Source organism: Aotus nancymaae, unplaced genomic scaffold, assembly GCF_030222135.1.
Source record: "Aotus nancymaae isolate 86718 unplaced genomic scaffold, 86718_ANA_hifiasm-v0.15.2.pri h1tg000088l, whole genome shotgun sequence".
In the NCBI taxonomy this organism is placed as follows: domain Eukaryota; kingdom Metazoa; phylum Chordata; class Mammalia; order Primates; family Aotidae; genus Aotus; species Aotus nancymaae.
In genome coordinates, this window is record NW_026988503.1 from 7,946,321 (window position 1) to 7,966,591 (window position 20,271).

The window sequence follows — 20,271 nt, forward strand, 5'->3', positions numbered from 1 at the left end:
GTATTATATTTTTTATTTCAAGAATGGGGGTGAATAGTAACCAACATAGAGTCAAAACCACTAATCTAGATGTTGAGAAATATATTAACTAAAACCACAAAGTTTGCAAAACAACCTCTGTTGGATTGTTTTGGACAACTCATCCCACAGCATAATCATTGTCATATTTTGCAAAACCAATTGTTAGGTGATAATTTAGTAGTAGGGAGATCACCACATCTCCAGCAGTGTCTGTGATAGTATGAGTGGGTACTCTAGCCCCAGATTGAAGGAGGTCGTGATAACCATGTTAATTAGATTAGGCCTCAGGCAATTTTACAGTAATGTTCATTTAAGACCCAATAGCTTTAGCTGTGATCTAACATGTAATGATAAAGACAGACAAGGAAACAAATTAATTATGTGGCAAAAGAAACCAGATATGTCTTCCAAATCCCCGCAGCTCTTTCAGCAAACAAATTTCTGGTGGTGAAAAACCAGATGAGGTATTGGGTCAGTAAGTACTTTGGTGCACATAGATTGGTTTAGTGATGAACAGGTTTATGTCTAACCACATAACTGAGGAGATTTCCCCAGAAAAATCTGCAGTCCTTATGAAGCAGGCTAGCTTTCCTATCTGTATATAAACAGAGGCTAGTGTTGACATTTTACTATAAGGAAGTCACATAGAGGCATCAATTAGTGTCAGTGAACAGACACTCAAAACAAATGCAAATCACTGGTGCTCACTCTTGAAATTGCCTATATTTTAGTACTGTTCATATTGTAACCCTAAAAGAATATGAAAAAGAAAAAGGGAGGAAGGAGGGAAGTTATTTTGATATGTCTAGCAGACAAATCATTTTGACTCTTTTGTCATTCTTCCTACATATTTAAAATATCACTTTTGAAAATCTTGGGTAAGTTTTGTATTTATTATAAATGCTGTTTTCTCCTGGTTATATAATTAATATTTTTTGAATTCCAGGTAAAACTTTTGTTAACTGTTAATATTTTAATGTTAACCTAGTTTTCTAATAATAAAGGTGCCTGAACTTCCTCCTAATTTCCTTTATTCCCCAGTTAATTTGTAAATTGATAATTTTCAGTGATATTATTTAACTTAAAAAATGGTAAAAATATTTGTAGATTTATATATTTGTAACTTCCCTTCTGTATTGCTTCCTTATCTTTATCATACAATTTCTTTTTGAAAGATGAACATATTATGACTTTGGAAAAATAAGATGCTCTCTTTACCTAGAGGCTGAAAAATAATAACTTTATAACGGTTCTCGCCTTTCACCTTGCTACCATAATAGCTTTTGTTTTCAGATCAAATGTAATCTTAGGTTTCATGTATGTGTTCATTCATATCCTTATTTTAGTGAAATTACTAAGAAGTCTGTAATTATTTCTTGCAATTTCCATCCTCTTCTTTGCGATTGTGATACACATATCTTTATATTATAACTGCTTGAGTTGCCATAGAGGTACATGGAGAGTCATTAAATGCCAAAGACCAAGTATTATACCTAATTTTATTAGGCATGAGAAAATGAGTTTAATGACTGGTCACACAGATCATTTACAATATATGCGTATCTGTGTGTGTCTGTGTGTGTGTGTTCATGTGTGTGTGTCTTAACACCTATGGAAATACTTTCGTAAGTGTTTTTCTCACCAGTTTTATTAAGAGCTTAGTTCTGTACCCAAATCAGGCAGCAGAAAACGTCTTCAGAAACAAAACTGCCAATGCAATGCTTTGAACTTTCATTATTTCATTGAAAAATCTAAATCTCATTTTTTCACCTGCCAGTCTAGATGCCTCACAGAAAGTGAGAGTTTATAGCCGCAGAGAAGTGGATGAGCGCGCAATGACAGCTGAGGTTGAAGTAAATAGATTTCCCATATAAGATCTGGAGCTGTCAACGCTGTCAGTCTACATTCTCATGATAAGCACACCATTTTAAACCTTTGGCAAGATTTTTTCCTAGCCTTCTCCGTACTTTGTTTAATCTCATGGTGCCTCATATATCTCACTCTGGCGGCAGCAATGTGCAATAAGTTCAATGACTGTTTCTACTCTGAAAATATTGGAGATACTGCTGTCCTACCTATCGTAGAAATGCAAGGGATTCTCCACTCCAAAGGATAACACAGGGAGACAAGACTCCCTCAGGGTCCAACACTTATCCCCCTTTGATGTTAACTATAATGTTTAAAATGTAGAAAGAGTATAAAATAAATGCCCTTCAGTGCTGCTAGTCCCTGGGTGAAGTTTTTGTAACATTTTATTTATTTTAATTCTGCTCATAACAGTGAAATCAGTTTTAAAGACACTCTCTTTACAGCTTACTCTCTCTAGTTCTAGACACCTAAGATTACCCTGATCTTTTTAGAAGACACAGTCCCTTGATTCCACTGCCTTTGCATTATCCTTCATTCCTATCAGGTTGTCATTTCCTTTTGTATCAAATTAGATTACATAATTTGTTAATATAGTCATTTCTTTGATGACATAAAATATTCTTTCATCATTCTCATTTCATTTTACTACTGCCCCCTGCATTCAACCAACCAAATATCTGAATATGACTAAAAAAACACGTACACACCTCAGAGATTTGGCCATGGACTTCAAGTATGCCTTTTGTTCTCCTTGTCAGTCATACCTTATTTTTTCTGCTGTATTTACTCTCCAATTCTCAGAACTTCCTCTTTCTCTTCAAACATTGAGCATTTCTTCTCCCAAACATCACTTGAAGTTTATTTTAATTTTTAATTCACTGAAAAAATAGAAACTAGCAGAAGATGTTTCCATTGCTTTTACTACACAGATCTCTGTACAGTTTTATAATAGTGGCCACCCAATCTGCCTGTACTCCAGTTAAAATACCTGAACTGCTTCAGCTATGTCATTTCCTTGCATATTGTATCTTGTATCTTGTAACTTAAGAAAAGACATTTTTTCCCAAAACTACTCCTCTTTCTTTTTTTCATTCAGAGCTTTTCTCTTTATTGCAGATTCCCTTTACCTTAAAATACGCCCTAATATGTTTCACTCAAAAACAAAAAAATAACAAAAAATCAAACTCCCTTGACTTTATAAAATACCATTTTGTCTTTCTCCTTTAAGAAAAATACCTCAGGCCGGGCACGGTGGCTCACGCCTGTAATCCCAGCACTTTGGGAAGCTGGGGCGGGTGGATCACGAGGTCAAGAGATCGAGACCATCCTGGTCAACATGGTGAATCCCCGTCTCTACTAAAAATACAAAAAATTAGCGGGGCGTGGTGGCGCGTGCCTGTAACCCCAGCTACTCCAGAGGCTGAGGCAGGAGAATTGCCTGAACCCAGGAGGCGGAGGTTGCGGTGAGCCGAGATCGCGCCATTGCACTCCAGCCTGGGTAACAAGAGCGAAACTCCGTCTCGAAAAAAAAAAGAAAAGAAAAATACCTCAAAGGCTTTAACTTAAACAATGTTCCCTTTTGCTCCTTTTTTTATTCTCCTTCCAACTCACTTTCACTCCATCACTTGACAACATCACCAATGACTTTCATGTTTTTAAGCCTGACTTTATGACAAAAATTTGAAAGAAATAATCATTTTATTTTTCTTAAAAATTATTTTAATCTGGGTACTGGGTAACATGTTTTTGTTCACCTACTACACTTCACTGTCCAGTTTTTCTCACTTTATGGGTTAGATTTTTATCAAATCTTGTCCACTTTATTGAGGTGCTCCAGAACTCAGCTCATGAAATTTATTTTCCATTTATCCAAATTAACACTCTATCTAATGACTGGACAATTCATGTCTCTCAGCAGGGTGTCAATAACCAAATTCAGACCTGTGATGTCCCCATGAATTTCAAACATATCATATTCAAAATGGTACCCATTATTTTTAAGTCCTTTCCCCAAGGCTATTGGGATTAATATCCAATAATCTTTTACTATCTTATAAATAGCATCTCCATTATTCTACCTGTTCAGATCAAAAACCATGCTTCTTGGTGTGAGTTTTTCCTAAGACAGACACCAAGGCAAGATATAAGTGCAAGGATTTTATCTGGATGGTGTGTTAAACACTGATAAGGAGTAAGGTAATCTGAGGAAAGGCAGCAAATAAAATGTGAGTTAGGAAGCCATTGCTGTGCAGTTGGAGCTATGTCTGCAGGGAAACCTTGGGAAATGGGATAGAAAATAAGCTTCAGAGTTATCACAAGAAAGGAAATTGGGGGTATATGTATACTATCTCCAATGAAACATGGGATGTGGGCTAGGATCCTGGTGGGTATTTTGGTTTTTGTTAGCTTGGAATGTTTTAACAGAAGAATAGAAAAGGCAGAATTTATGATCACAGGTGCAGATAAATGTAGAGTGATAAGTATGCACCTAAGTTCTTCTCAGAAGATCTCACTGTTTAAATGAGATAGTGAATATAGGTATTAGAGTGACTAATGATGATGAAGGGGGAGTTGGAGGTTTAGGAGAGAGGGGGCTTACAAAAGACTTTTAAAGGATAGCAGAGAAGCAGAGTAGAAAAAATGTTTTATGAATTTTAAGCAAATCTTAAGAACCTGCCTGAGGTTTAATAATTATTCTTCACACTCAGAATGGTTGTTTCAAAATATAAATTTCATCCTATCACTGTGGGATGAAAACCCATCACTCTTGAGATAAAAGCAAGCATCACTCTTGAGTTACCTGTTGTGTTTTGCATGATGCAGCCTCTGGATAGTCACTTAATCTCACCAGTGCCCACTCCCACTTTATTTTATTTGCCCTTTTCACACTGACTCTCTTTTGATTTTGGAACCGTGCCAGGGTAGCTTCCATTTCTGAGATTTTGCCTTGTTTCCTCTGCCTGAAAATCTTTTACTTCTGATAAGGTCCTAGCTTGCTATTTCAATTTCTTCAAGTTTGTGTTATTGTTACCGTATAAAAGAGCCCTTCCTGATCTCACACACTCACGTATGACATAGTTCCCCACTCTCATCATTCCGTAGTCTACTTATTGTGCTTAGCTTTTCTTTATATAGCACTTACCAAGGGATGATTTATGAATTGTCTAGCTTTCTCCTTTAGATCATAAGCTTTGCAAGAGAAGGAGCTTTGCTTATTTCATTGTGTTATCCTCAGTGCTAAAATCAGTGCTTGAAATTTAACTAACATTTTTGAAATGAGTCATAAAAAGGTATACATAGGGGTAAAAATCAGAAATCATATATTACTACATTTATAAATTGTTTAAATTTTCAATCTAGAGTCACATCAAGATTTATTAAAAGGGAAAAGGGAATTACTGGCTATTCAGCAAAAAAAAAAAAAGTGCTTGAGCTGAATACAGGTCTTTTCTGATAAAATTTACAACTGCTAAAATTATACTGGAGAATATTGTCATCAATTCACTAAGGTTGACTTTGATATGATGACAATTTCTCGACAATATCTGTCAGCCAAGAACTGATTCAACTGATGTTGTGGGCTAGGCGGGTGGTCATGTCTGCCACAGTATTTCATCAGATATCTTTGTGTTTTCATAGTTGTGTGTATATGTTTAACAAAGAAAAAGTTAAAATAAAACATATTTTTTTTCAAGGATATTCAGACCCTTTCAACAAATTTACAATGTATTTAAATGTTATGTTACTTAGACAATCTTAAATTTTAGGCCAAGCAACATATTATTCACTTAATTTAAAACAAAATTTTAGAAAAAAATGAAATATACATAAAATTAAGGTGAAAAGTATATTAAATCCTAATGTACCCACAACTCAGCATCAACAGTTATTGACCTTCTGCTAATCTTTGTTCAACTATCCACTCTATTTTTTTTTTCATCTCAGCCCATTTTAAAGCAGGACCTGTTGTTCTGCAAATATTTAATACATACATTAGAAATACATTTAATACATTTCTAACAAGGAGAGTTGTATTTTTAAATACAAGCACCATGTTGTAGTCCCTTAATAGCAGTTAGTAACAAGGCACCTATTCTGATATTTCTGATTGTTTAAAAACTTTTCTTTTTACTGTTTTTGTTTTCAAATAAGGTCATCATGTTCTAGTTGGTCAGTATGTCATTTGAGTCACCTTTATTACAAATGGATCATACTGTTCAGGTCTTTTTAGTGGACAGAACTAGTAAATAACCACATCGATTTTGTCAAAGAGAAAAAAAATCATGAGTTCATATAAAATACTCAAACCCTTGCTATTACAGGATTTTTACTTAACTGTACTTAGTATATATTTATTTTCTCTTATATTTTACATCATGGCTCCTTAAAAATATTGACATATTACTTATCTGCTTTGTCTTAATATATACCTACAGTAGTTTTAAAATAAAAAATGCCAATACTACAACTAAAATGGACATTTGAATGAAGTTTAAGATTTCTTTGTTCTTTTTGCATTTAAAATAAATCTCATTAGGGACATTTGGTCAAATATTTGGTCTTAAAGTCACTTACAAAACATATTTTTGTGTGTGGTTATGCTACAACTTGAAAAAAGAAATACGATTGCTTTTTCTTTTGATTTTATTTTGGAGGAATTGCATTTTTTCTTTTCATGATATAATTATAATTTTCATTTACAGATAGCACTTACTTAATACTGAAGTTAAAAGCACATCAGAGAAACCACACTTCTATCCTTAACTCTTCTCATTTGTACTTCCCTTCTTCTTTTTCATCATCTTTTTTTTTTTTTTTGAGACAGAGTCTAGCTCTGTTTCCAGTGTGAAGTGCAGTGGCATGATCTTGGCTCACTGCAACCTCTACCTCCTGAATTCAAGGGATTCGCCTGCCTCAGCCTCCTGAGTAGCTGTGTTTACAGGCACCCGCAACCAAACCTGGCTAGTTTTTGTATTTTTAGTAGAGATGGGGTTTCACCATGTTGGCCAGGATGGTCTTGATCTCTTGATCTCATGATCTGCCTGCCTTGGCCTCCCAAAGTGCTGGGATTACAGGTGTGAGCCACAGCACCCAGCTACTTCCCTTCTTCTTATAGGAAACAATTTTATTTGTTGTTGCTTTATTCTTTTCTACCATTTCTTTTTTATTATTTTAAAATAAAAGTATAACAAATATACTCATACCATATATGATTACATATATAAAATGCCTGATCATCTACATAAGTAATATATAATGCACATTCGTAAATTACACAAATTATGTTTTCAAAAATGTGTGTATTATCTATGTGTATATATGTGTGTATGTATTCCCCACCTTTTAAAAAGTACTTTGCACTCTCCCCTCCACTAAAAAAAAAAATATTTCAGGGTTGGTGCAGTGGCTCACACCTGTAATCCCAGTACTTTGGGAGGCCGAGGTTGGCAGATTACGTGAGGTCAGGAGTTTGAGACCAGCCTGGCCAACATGGTGAAACCCTATCTCTGCTAAAAACACGAAAATTAGCCGGCCAACATGGTGAAACCCCATCTCTACTAAAAATACAAAAATTAGCCAGGCATCATGGCACACACTTGTAGTCCCAGCTACTTGGGAGGCTAAAGCAGGAAATTGCTTGAGCCTGGGAGGCAGAGAGGTTGTAGTGAGCCGATATTGGGCCACTGCACTCTAGCTGGGAGACAGAGCTAGACTATGTCTGAAAAAAAAATACTCCATATTAATATTTGATGATTACTATGGACTGAATGTAATGAATGTAATATCTGAATCCCCTACTCAAATTTACATGTTGTAACCTAATTTCCAGTGTGATGGTAGTATGAGGTGGGGCCCTTGGAAGGAGATTAGGTCATGAGAGTGGAAGCTTCATGAATGGGATTATTACCTTTATAAAAGAGGCCCTTGGGGGATCCCCTGCTCCTTCCACTTTGAGGTCACAATGAGAACATGCCATCTAAGAACCAGAAAAGGGACTGTTTCTAGACAACAAATCTACTGGTGCCTTGCTCACAGACTTCCCAACCTCCAGGACTATAAGAAATACATTTTTGTTATTTATAAACCACTCAGTTTGTGTTATTTTGTTATAGCAGTCCAAAGGGACTATGACAGTTATATACTTCATCCATTCTTTTTTTTTTTTTTTTTTTATTCTCATTAGCCAGGTCTGGGTCACATGCCCACCAGAAAAGCCAAGGAGGAGTGTTGGTTTCACCCAAACCCCATGGACTGGTAGTAGGGGAGGACCAGGACATCAAAGAAAAACTGAGGGGCTGTTACCAGAGATAGGGAAAGAGTTTTGATGTCCAGTTCAGGGTGGCCAGGAGGGATTTTATTTTATTTTATTTATTTATTTATTTATTTATTTTTTTTAATGTTGAATCTTGAAAAGCATGTATACTTGTTTTGTGGGAGTGGATTTTTAATTTATGTGAATAGCGTTGTGATGTAGCTCATTATGTTTCTTTTTTTTTTTCAATTCTCTAAATATTTTAATCATTGTGATATTAAACACCTTTGACTAATGTTATATCAAAGTTAAATAACACCAGTATCTGGATCTCCTAACTGTTTCTATTTGTTACTTTTTGTGTTATTGATTTTCAATTAAATACTATGTTTAGGGGTACCTGGTTATTTATTTTTTTAATGAGAGAAAGAGAAAGAAAAAGTGGGCGAGAGAACAGGATTTTTGCTCTATTGCCCGGACTGAAATGCAATCTAAAAATAGGTATTAAAAACCTCTTTTATGCCGATAATTGTGCTTAACAACAGAGACAGGAAGGAAGAAGGGAAGAAAATAACAAACAAACAGCCAACCAATATTTCATTTAAGTCTGTGAAATGCTGTGCAAATGCTGAAGAGTGATTTACTTCCAATTATGTGGTCACTTTCAAAATAGGTGTAATATGATACTGAGAAAAATGTGTGTACTGTGGACCTGGGGTGGAGAATTCTATAAATATTCACTAAGTTTACTTATTCCAGGTCTAAGTTCAAATCATAGATGTCCCTATTAATTTTCTATGTCGTTGATCCTCGAATATTAACAATGTGGTGTCAAAATCTCCCGCTATTATTGTGCGGGAGTCCAGGTCTCTTTGTAAGTCATTAAGAACTTTTCTTATGTATCTGGGTGCTCCTGTATTGGGTGCATATATATTTATGATCATTAACTCCTGTTGTTGTACTGATCCTTTTACCATTATGTAATGTCCTTCTTTGTTTCTTTTAGTCTTTGTTACTATTAAAGTCTATTTTGTGAGAGACGAAATTTGCAACTCCCGTTTTTTTATTTTTATTTTTTATTTTTTGCTCTCCATTTAATTGGTGAATCTTCCTCCATCCCTTTGAGTCTTTGTATATCGTTGCTTGTGAAAATAGATCTGGATAGAGCGTACCGATGGGTTTTGACTTTTTATTCAATTTACCTGTCTGTGTCTTTGATTGGGGCATTTAATCCATTTAAATTTAGAATTAATATTAATATTTGTGAGTTCAATATTGTCATTTAATGCTAGCTAGCTATTTTGCCCATTAGTTGATGTAGATTCTTCATTATAGAGATACTCTTTACGTTTTGGTAAGTTTTGGGGATGACTGATACTGGTTGTTCCTTTCTGTTTGTAGTACTTCTTTCAGAAGCTCTTGTAAAGCAGGCCTGGTGGTGATGAAATCTCTTGAGTGCTTGCTTATTCACAAAAAATTTTCTTTTTCCTTCACTTATGAAGCTTAATTTGGTAGGATATGAGATTCTGGGTTGAAAATTCTTTTCTTTGAGGATATTGAATATTGACCCTCACTCTCTTCGAGTTTGTAGGGTTTCTGGTGAGAGGTCTGCTGTGAGTCTGATAGGCTTCCCTTTATGGGTAACCTGACCTTTCTCTCTAGCTGCCCTTAAAATTTTCTCCTTTATTTCATCCCTAGTGAATCTAGCAATTATGTGTCTTGGTGTTGCTCTACTTGAGGAATATCTTTGTGGTGTTCTCTGGATTAGCTGGAGTTGAGTATTGTCCTGCCTTACTAGATTAGGAAAGTTTTCCTGAATAATATCCTGAAGAATATTTTCCAACTTGGATTCATTCTTTTCATGACATTCAGGTATACCTATCAATCGTAAATTAGGTCTTTTCACATAGTCCCATATTTCTTGGAGACTTTGCTCATTCCTTTTTACTCTTTCTTCTCTAATCTTGTCTTCTCATTTCATTTCATTAAGTTGGTCTTCGACCTCTGATATCCTTTCTTCTCCTTGATCAATTTGGCTGTTAAAACCTGTGCATACCTTGGGAAGTTCTCGTAGTGTGTTCTTCAGTTCCATTAATTCACTTATATTCCTCTCTAAGTTTTTAATTCTCGTTAGCATTTCTTCAAACCTTTTTTCAAAGTTCTTAGTTTCTTTACATTGGGCTAGAACATGTTCTTTTAGCTCACTAAAGTACCTTATTATCCACTTTCTGAAGCCTAAATCTGTTATTGGAATGCACTCCTTCTCCATCAGGCCTTGTTCTCTTGTTGATGAGGAACTGTGATCACCTGTAGAAGGAGAGGCATTCTGATTTTGGGTATTCTCAGCCTTTTTACGCTGGTTTCTTCCCATCATTGTAAGTTCATCCACCTGTTGTCTTTGTAATTACCTACTTTCAAATTAGGTCTCTGAGTGCATGTCCAACTTGTTGATTCCCAGCACTGAAATCTGAGCCACTCACTATGCCGGCCAAAACAGTAGCATTAAGATTTGTGGTGCTTTTCTGTCCGGGAATCTCCAGTCTGGCTTCCCTCTTGAGTCCCTTCTTCAACCAGGCAAATGGGTGATTCTGCCTTCCCAGAGCTCCAAATGTCGATCAAAAGGGGACCCAGTCCCGTTTACTCTGCACCAAGAATCGCCGCGCCGGGGCGCTGGCAAAACCGCAACACCGGCCACAAGAGTCGCCCTGGTGACCTGTGGGGCTCCTCTGCTGGGAATCTTCCAGTCCGTGGGTAACAAAAATTTGTCTGAAAGTGTGGCGTCCTTTTGTTCTGTGTGCTTTCTCTGGGAGCTACAATCCCGAGCTGCTAGTGATCAGCCATCTTGGATCTCTCTCCCATACTTCATCCATTCTTGCATCTAAGTATACACGTTACTCTATGGCTAAATCAGAGTTTATTCAACTAATTACATATTAATGAACATTTTCATTTTGTTTATTATATTACATAATGCCCAGTTGATTAACTTCATTCATAAGTTACTTCACATTTTTGGTTTTATGTGTTTAAGATTTAGGCTAGTTTCTTAAGATTAATATTGTTAATTTAAAGGGTAAATGCCTATAAAATTTTGATGAATACTGACAAAATCTTCTACATTTTCATTATATCATTTTGCCCTTCCACAAGCGAAGTATATCTATTTACCAAGACTTCACTAACAGAATCTGCTGCCAATTTTTAAAATTTTTGTAATTCTGATACATAGAAAAGCGTGTCTCAGGGTAATTTGAATTTTCATTGATTTATATTTTAACAGGCATTGGATTTTAATTTCTGGAATTTGTTCTTCCTTTTTGTCACTTTTTCTATTAGATTTCTAGTCTTTTCATTCTCCCTAATTAAATGATCTATTAGATTGTGAAATAAGTTGAAATATTTTTTCCAATTTGTATATGTTTTTGATTTTGTTTATGATATTTTCTTTCATGTATTCTTTTCTGTAGTATAATGTATTAAACTATTTTCCTAATGAGGTCTGGGTTTTGTGTCAGTTAAAAAACTTTTTCACAGTTTCCAAGTACAAATTAATTAAAACGTTTTCACCATTACTTATATTTATAATTTTTATATTTCATTTGGAATTTTTCCTTGTTCACAATGTGTAAAACAGATAAAGCTTTCTCATTTTAGAGTGCACACACAGATTGATAGAGAGATAGATTCCAATTGCAATTGTCTCAGTACCAATTATTTAAAAGGCTATCCTTTTGACACTGATAAAATACACTACTGTGTATGTATGCTACCTTTCCATGCTGACTTCATATTCTGCAATGTCCCTTTTTTATACGCATATTGATCTTCCCTTCTATCCCCCTACCACCATATTGTTCTGATTATAGAAGTTTATTAAATGTTTTAATAACTGGTAATGCTAAGCTAATTCCATCATGTTCTCGGTTTCAGATTTATCTTGGCTATATATTGTTTATTTCCTCTCATGATCTTTATAATTATATTGTGTAGGTATTGAGGAAAAAAGAAAAACTACTAATGATTCTTTTATTGGTGTCATGTTACATGTATAAATTAAAATAGAGCAAAATAAAATATTAATAATGTGTGGTAGTCTATCAAAACAGATGGCTTGTCTTTCCATTTGTTTATTTTTTCTATTGTTTTGAAAGGGTTTATAATTTTTCTTCTTTTGCATGTGTTATGTTAAGTTCATGACCAGATATTTTATTTTCCTTTATGCTATATAAATCAGCCCTCATTTTTATAAATTCTACCTTGTGTATATATGTATGTGTAGATACACACACACACACACACACACAAAATGTATATGTGTATGTATATACAAAATATGTATCTATACAATATATGTGTATATGTGTGTGTTTATATACATATAAATAGATATAAAATTATGATGCAGCTGTTTTTATGTTAGTCATATATGTTTCTGTTTACTGCAAAGCTTTTTTTCTGGAATAACTTTTTAATTGATTCCTTTAGGATTTTCAGATATACAGACATACCATTTGAAAACAGTGCTAGACTTACACCTTATTTTTTAAATTCTTATACATATAGTTTGTTAGTATTGTCTGGTTATCTATTACTACAAATACTTTCCAACTAAAGACAAAATTATTGGCATCCTGGATCTTTTCCTGACTTTATCAAATTAAATATGATGCTGGTATTTAGGTTTATGTATCTCTTTATGCTTATATTTATGTATCTATATCTGTATTTATGTATGTATGTATCTATCCATGTATTTGTGTATATATGTATCCACTGTCATGCTAAGGAATACATCTTAATTTTAGATGTTTCATTATAAATACTTGTTCCCATTATAAACTTTTTTGACATTTGAGGAAATATTCCAGAATTATTTCTCTTTAGATCTTGTATGTGTGTATATGTGATACATTTTATTAATAGTTACCATCTAATGAAGCTCTTTTGCATTCTCTTAGTAATCTTTTCATAATAGGGTTACAAATTCTTCCGTTATTCCTCTGAACGCACATTCCCTTCCAGTTCTCTTTATTAACTATCCAAGGATCCAGACCATTTTTGTGCATTGCTGCATCTAACTCAGAATATTATAGGACAAGTAAAAGGGACTCATTAAGTATTAGTAGAATGGATTGCTGTCTTAAAACATTAGTTTTCTATATCCTATTTTCATAATATTTTTCAGCTTTTAAATATTAGCTTAAAATAGAAGAAAATAACTTACAAATCAATTTAATGTAAATTAATCCATTTAATGTAAAATGAAATAAACTTTTTAGTTTAATATAAAAGGTTATATTTAAGCACATACATAAGTATATTTTACACATACACACACACACATCTTTATATATAAAATAAAGAGAAAGAGAGAAATAATGAGTAGATTCGGAATAAACTTTGCAAGCCTTTTCTCTACATAGTAATCTCTTCAATTTTTTTCTGGCTATTTTCCTCCTGTCAATAATGTTCTATTTGGTACTCAGATGTGATTCTCTTTCTCCCTCCTTGTGTAATCTTCATTTCTTTCTCTCCATTATTTATTCATTCTTCTTTCTTTTCTTATAGATATCTACAGATTTAAAACTTTCTTCCATTTCACAAAATTTCTTGTTTCTTTCTGCAAGAACAAATACCAATGTTTTATCAAATGCTTTCCAGCATGTATTGAGAAGCTTATATTGTTTGTTTTCTTGATACATTAAATATCCTTTATTTGGAGTTGTTGGGGCATAAACTTTGATTATGGTAATTTTTTTCATATCTCATTGAATTACAGTTTGTAGCATTTTCTTAAGATTTTAAGATTTTATCAATGTTAATAATTAATGTTACTCTGTTCCTCTTCCACTCCTATTGATATTTCATTATAATATGTAAAATGTGTTGATTGTTTAAAATTTCAAGTTATTTTGATGGGTTTATATTACAATGTATTTTTTCTTGGAAAATTTTCATGAATTCAATAACAAAAGTTCTGTTGAGAATCTCCTAATAGATAAGCAACTTTTTGTTTATTTTTATTTTTGTGTTTAGGTTTTGCCATGTGCATGTATATTATGATACTACTCCAGCTTCATCTTTGTACTTTAACCTTGTCTTATTTGCTGGTACCTCATTCTTAAAGCACAACACACTTTTACTTTTGTTGATCTGAAATGTAAGCGCTGAGCTCTCTTGGTGTATTATTTCCGAATGTTCAGTTATCTAGGGGATTTCAAAATATTTAAACTAGTTAATGGATGGCTTAGTTTGTTTGGCTGCTATAACAAAGTGCTTTAGACTGGGTAATTTTCCAATGATAGGAATTTAATTATCACAGTTTTAAAGGCTAGAAAGTCCAGGATCATAATACCAGCAGATTCGGCTTCTGATTAAGGCATTCTCTACTTTGTAGATGGCACTCCTTGCTGCACTCTTACATGTTGCAAGGGCTGAATGCTGTGTCCTCACATGGAAGAAGGAGAAAACAGCTTCCTCACACTTCTTTTAGAAGGTTGCTAATCCCATTTATGAGGGTTTCAGCGTCATTACTTAATCACCTCCTAAAGGCTTTACCTCTTAATATTATCACATTGGTGATTAAGTTCCAGTATATGAATTTTAGAAGGACACTTTCAGATCATAGTATTGGTTACCTATTATTAATTTTGGGGTAAAACTAAGGTCCAGTGACTTCCAGGATAAAGAACAGTAATTTTTCAAAATGTATGATATCTGATAATGATTAAAGAGTCTTCTTTTGATCCATTTTCAGAGTAATTTCCTTAAGGTTTGCAAAGAAAAGAGGAATATATTGAGGACAAAACTATGTATTTGAGATTCCAGCACCCAATGTATCTATCTATTTATATCTATATAACTATCCATCCATCCAAATAAAATGTTTCCTTTGCATTTTGACAAAATTTTCCACCAGATTTGGCAAACCAAGAATAGTTCAGAAGGGTGGAACCAGGTTGCTTCCTGCAACTGCATGCCTCTTCTTCGAGACTCCACAGCTCCATCTGACCACATTCTGTCCCTTTTCAAGATCTGTTATTCAGTGGATGTGCCATGCCTGCTGACAGGTTTATGCTGTTTCTTCTCGGTGTTCTTTTCTCCCTGACATGCATCATCTCTTGGCAAACTTCTGATCAGTCATCAAAAATTAGTATAAATGTAACTGTATGAAGATTTATCATGTTACACACTGATGTTGTCATTCCTTTCTTTGTCTATGTTCTGTTTATGCAAATAGTATAATTTAACTGTTTATACTGTTACCTATCCTATATGAACATAACTTGCTCTCAAGGTCTGGAATGACAGTAAACTTTATCTTTATTTTCCTTAATAAGTGGCAACAGAATTATACACAGACATATGTGAGCCGTGTGATACTTCAGAATGTAAGTAAGAATTACACATCACTTTCTTTATATGTGGCATATAAACTGTTTTACTATATGCATTGCACAGTTTGTTCTGTCATTCTCCTAAGTCTATAGTTCTCAAATATTAATACATATTAGAATCATCTGAAGACATTTTTAAACATGGATATTTCTGGGCCTCCACCTTGAGAGATTCATTTGTTCATTTTGAACAGGCACCCTGTTATTGTGATGGAGATAATCCACATATAACACTTCTAGAAGCAATCTGTGGCCTACACTAAACATTTTAATATATTCAGGACTCCACTGAAGCATAAAGTAAAACAGGCCATGCATGTAAAACCAAGATAGGATCAGATTAATTGAGACTACATTTTTAATAAAGCTTTTGTGGCAATGCCCTTCTACCACTAGGTGCCATTGTTAATAATATCTCGTTCATTTTGTGATATATGACATTTGAAGCTTTTCTTTTTCTTTATCTGTAGACCTCAAATTCTTGAAGGTGGATAATTAGTTCTATAATCTGGATAGAGCAGAACAAGACTCTTTTCACATGCAAACCTACTTTCTTGTAGTCTTTTATTTTTCCTATAAGCTTTAAATTCCTTTGTTCCTGTTTTTGTCAATAAAAGGCGAGTGAGCTTTGATACCTCTGATATTTGATACCAAATATGCCAAAGTAGAGAACCATGACTTGGGCTGATGCGTCTCCCTCTCTGACACATCAAGCTGAAAGCTTTCTGCCTATCCTTCGATCTACACATTTAGACGGGTTTGACAAGCATGTTATTTTAGCAAGAAATAATATGAAAGAGAGAAAAAATATTCTTCATTGTATTTAAGCCTCAGGCTGCTCAGGGCTTCACCCTGGGGGAATTGGATTCTTCTTCATAGGATGCAATTGTTGTCTGGCCTGAAATTTCCAATAGATCTGGAATTACTTTCAGTTACTTTCAGTTAGACATAACCTCAAGGTAGAATTGTATATTAAGTGGATAACTGATGGTTATTATTATAGGAAAAAAGACACACAAGCTCTAGGATCCTAAGCAAATAAAATGAGTTGAATAGAGAAATTGAACTGTTCTCTAATGTTTACAGTAAGAGGGCATACTATTTGCTAATGTCCTTTGGATAGTTTTCATCTTTGCAGTAAGCATTTGTTTAAGAATTTATCTGTTGGGGACTTTGTTCTTAGTCTTTCTTGGCATTCTTTTAAATTTTTGTTGTAACACTGCTTTCAAAACTGATTGCAAAACCAAAGTTTTATATTATTTTGGTAGATAATACACCTTTCCCTTTCTCCAAGTTTTGATTCATTCATTAATTCATGTATTTATAAATCTTTATTATTCCATTTAACATCAGAAGTATGTATAGTATTATAGTTACTTGGTTTTTGCTACTAATATGCTTCATAAAATGTTGATTTAATTCTAGATATTTTTGAGGAATCATGGTTAACTTACTGTATTGTCTTGTGTAGTAAGAAAAGTTTTAGATAAAAAACATTTTATAAAATATCTAAACAACTGGTAAAATATAATGAGATTTTACTATTTAGACATAGATATCTAACTAAATCAAATATTTTGATATTTTAAGTTCACAATAATTATGATTTAGTTGGCTCATAACTATTCTTTATATGTGGCATCCTTTTCAGTCATTAAAAGAAATGTCTCACTATTTATGTCACAAGTAATAAAAAAACTAACAATTCTATGTTTTGTGTCATTATCAAAGCCTTAATAGTAGGGTATAGTAACTTCTTACGTAATATCAACAATAGGTTCCTTGAAACTGGAACTTTAAGCAAAATGACACATAATGAAACCAGTTTTACTATAGGCTAATTGATATAAACAAGAGTTGAGTTCCTGTGACATATTTTGGATCACAAACATCACCAACTTCTAAATAAAGACCCAAAGCCATTCTAATATTAAAAATGGAAATAAATGTGAGTTATATATTCATTTAAGAAAGATCAATAAAAACAAGTAATAAAATTATATATTCAATTTTTGGTAGATCAATATGTGATGTCAGTGGTAATGGCGGTAGATTAAGTAAAGGAATGAGTGTTTGCAAAGCAAAAATAGGAAAGAGCACCTCCTTCCTCCATGTAATTCCAAAACAAATAAAAAACATGGCTGCTCGCTGAATGCTTTCAACAGCATTGTTTATTGCCATGCATTTTGTGTGACTATTGTAAGACTGCAAATGTTTATTAATACAATAATTTATATCTATTTATTTTCCAACCCACCTTGCCATTTAAGAAAGATTAATTATAATAATAAGACTATTATTTACTCACTTAGTACAGCTCAGGGTCACTGGTGGCTGTATGGTCTATCCCAGCAGCTCAGGGTGCGAGGCAGGAATGCATTCTGCCATTGTCTTACAGGGCACACTCACACACCTACACCTGCACCCACACTCACTCATACTTGGACAGTGTAGACATGCCAGTTGACCTTAATGTGCACATGTATTTGATATGAGAGAGGAAACCCCAGTGGCCAGAGAGATCCCATGCAGACATGGGGAGAATGGGCAAGTTCCACACTGACAGTGTCCCTGGCCAGAAAACAATCTTTGTCATCAACTTTATGACAGAGCAACATTGAATGAGGCATTATTATTTGAAGACCTGCTATAATTGTTTTTTAAATTAGTATAGTTTCTATAATGATAAATGTTTCAGAAATAATTTTTGCTCTGAAGATTTTATGGGGTTAACCCATTTTTTAATTTCATATTTAAAATCCAAATTAATGAACTATTTGATGAAACACTACTGCTGAATATATTTAAACTTACAGTTTTAAGAAAGAAAGAAATAATGCATTTTATCATGTATTGATTATTTTACATTTCAGGATATAATTCAGTAATTTAATTAGCTTAAGTATGCTATTATTTTTATACTTTCAAAGGAAAATGACACATTTTATCATAATGAATCAATCATTCGTAAAAGTTTACATTTATAATATGTTTTAAAATTGAAATACACATATATGTTAATTACCGCAAGCATAATTGATAAAATATGTATATTAAACAAAGAGAACTGAATTATATTTCTTTTCATGATTTATTTACTGCTTATGTTGATTTACATAGGATTAGATAGTTAAAATGACTCACAAAGATTCACAGGATATTCTTGTACAAAGATTGAATCAATGTAAAAGATGAGACACAAGAGAAAACAAGTACAGACAGTTGGAGATGTCTGAAGACTTGTAGGTACAGGCATCAGTGTCCTTTCTCAGTCACACTATATATACCTCATCTTTGGATTATGAAGAATCAAGATGTCTGTAACATAGCTCAGTTTCAAGAAGTTCAGGCTTGAGTTTACTGAGTATTTTATACCCACATTGGTTGAGACAACACGGTCTCTTTAAGTGGTTGAACCAGGTACAAACCATCAATCTAAACTCTAGCCGAGTTTCAAACTTTAAACGGTGCATTGTAAATCACCAGCTACCACATCTCATCTTTACCTTGCTCAGGGGTTAGGATCTACCCTCCAAGCACACCCAGAGAGATATGAGCATAGTGCTGTCCCAGTTCCACCTGGAAGATAACTCTGTTCTTATACATGGCTTAAACTTGACTAGCTATTTAAGACCTCAGTATCCTTGCTATTTTTATTTTAATATGTTAATGAGAAATGAGTCCAGTTTTCCAACCTAGTGTTTAAAGAATGAGCTTGTATTAGCACCTCACAGTTTTTGCTTCTGTTCTCTGACTTCCTCAGCAAGCAAATGTGACCTTTCCTTTCCAGTTGGCTAAAATCACAAATGTTCTTTGCCCTCTACTGAGCTTTTTGAAATCTACCTATACAATATCAGAAAAAGGACAGATAACTTCCTTAGAAGCAACCATTTTAAGTTTATTCCTATCCATTTTCTTTTGTTGCAGACACAAACAGACTTTCTCCTCTTTTTCCTTCCACCTCACATGCCATATCCACTTCTTGTCTCTAAAATGTCTAGGGGCTGAGTAATGTAGGCATTGCATATATTTTATAATAATATGGAGTGAACACTTGGGCAAAAAATAAGTTAGTCTCCTCAAAATATGCTGCTTTCTTTTTTATTTTTTGACAGTGTACAAAGTATTTTGTTCCTAGTCTTGCAAGGTTAGCGGTCATTATAGTATTTTTTTCTTTATATGAACTAAGCATTTCCCCTAACTGTCCAAATACATATATTTGTCAGGGGTGTGTGTGTGTGTGTGTGTGTGTGTGTGTATCACATTTCAGCAGGGCAATTGCTAACACTTAAGCAATTGCCCTGTTGGACACTTAAGTCTAAGTCACTACTGATTTTAAATTAAGCTGCCCCAAACAAAAAAAAAAAAAAGAAAAATTTACGTGATAGAGAATACATGTAAACATAATAGAAAAGAGATGCCTTTCCTCAACTTGTAATGTTATCTACCTTTTTTTCCTCATGTTTATTTGCTCAAGACATAGGGTGCACTAATTTAAGTAAACTAAAATGATTTGCTGCAGCTAAATTCACAGTAAATGTAATCATCCTTATTGAAAGTTCAACATTCCAACATTCCAGCATATATTATTATTAGAGTAATACTATCATAAATATAATCATGGTAGTTATTCGATAATGAGTTAAATGACCATTTAATAATCCTGTAAGTTTAATGAAAATCTTTTTTAAAAAAGTAAAATATGTGAAAATTGAAAATATGTTATTTTAA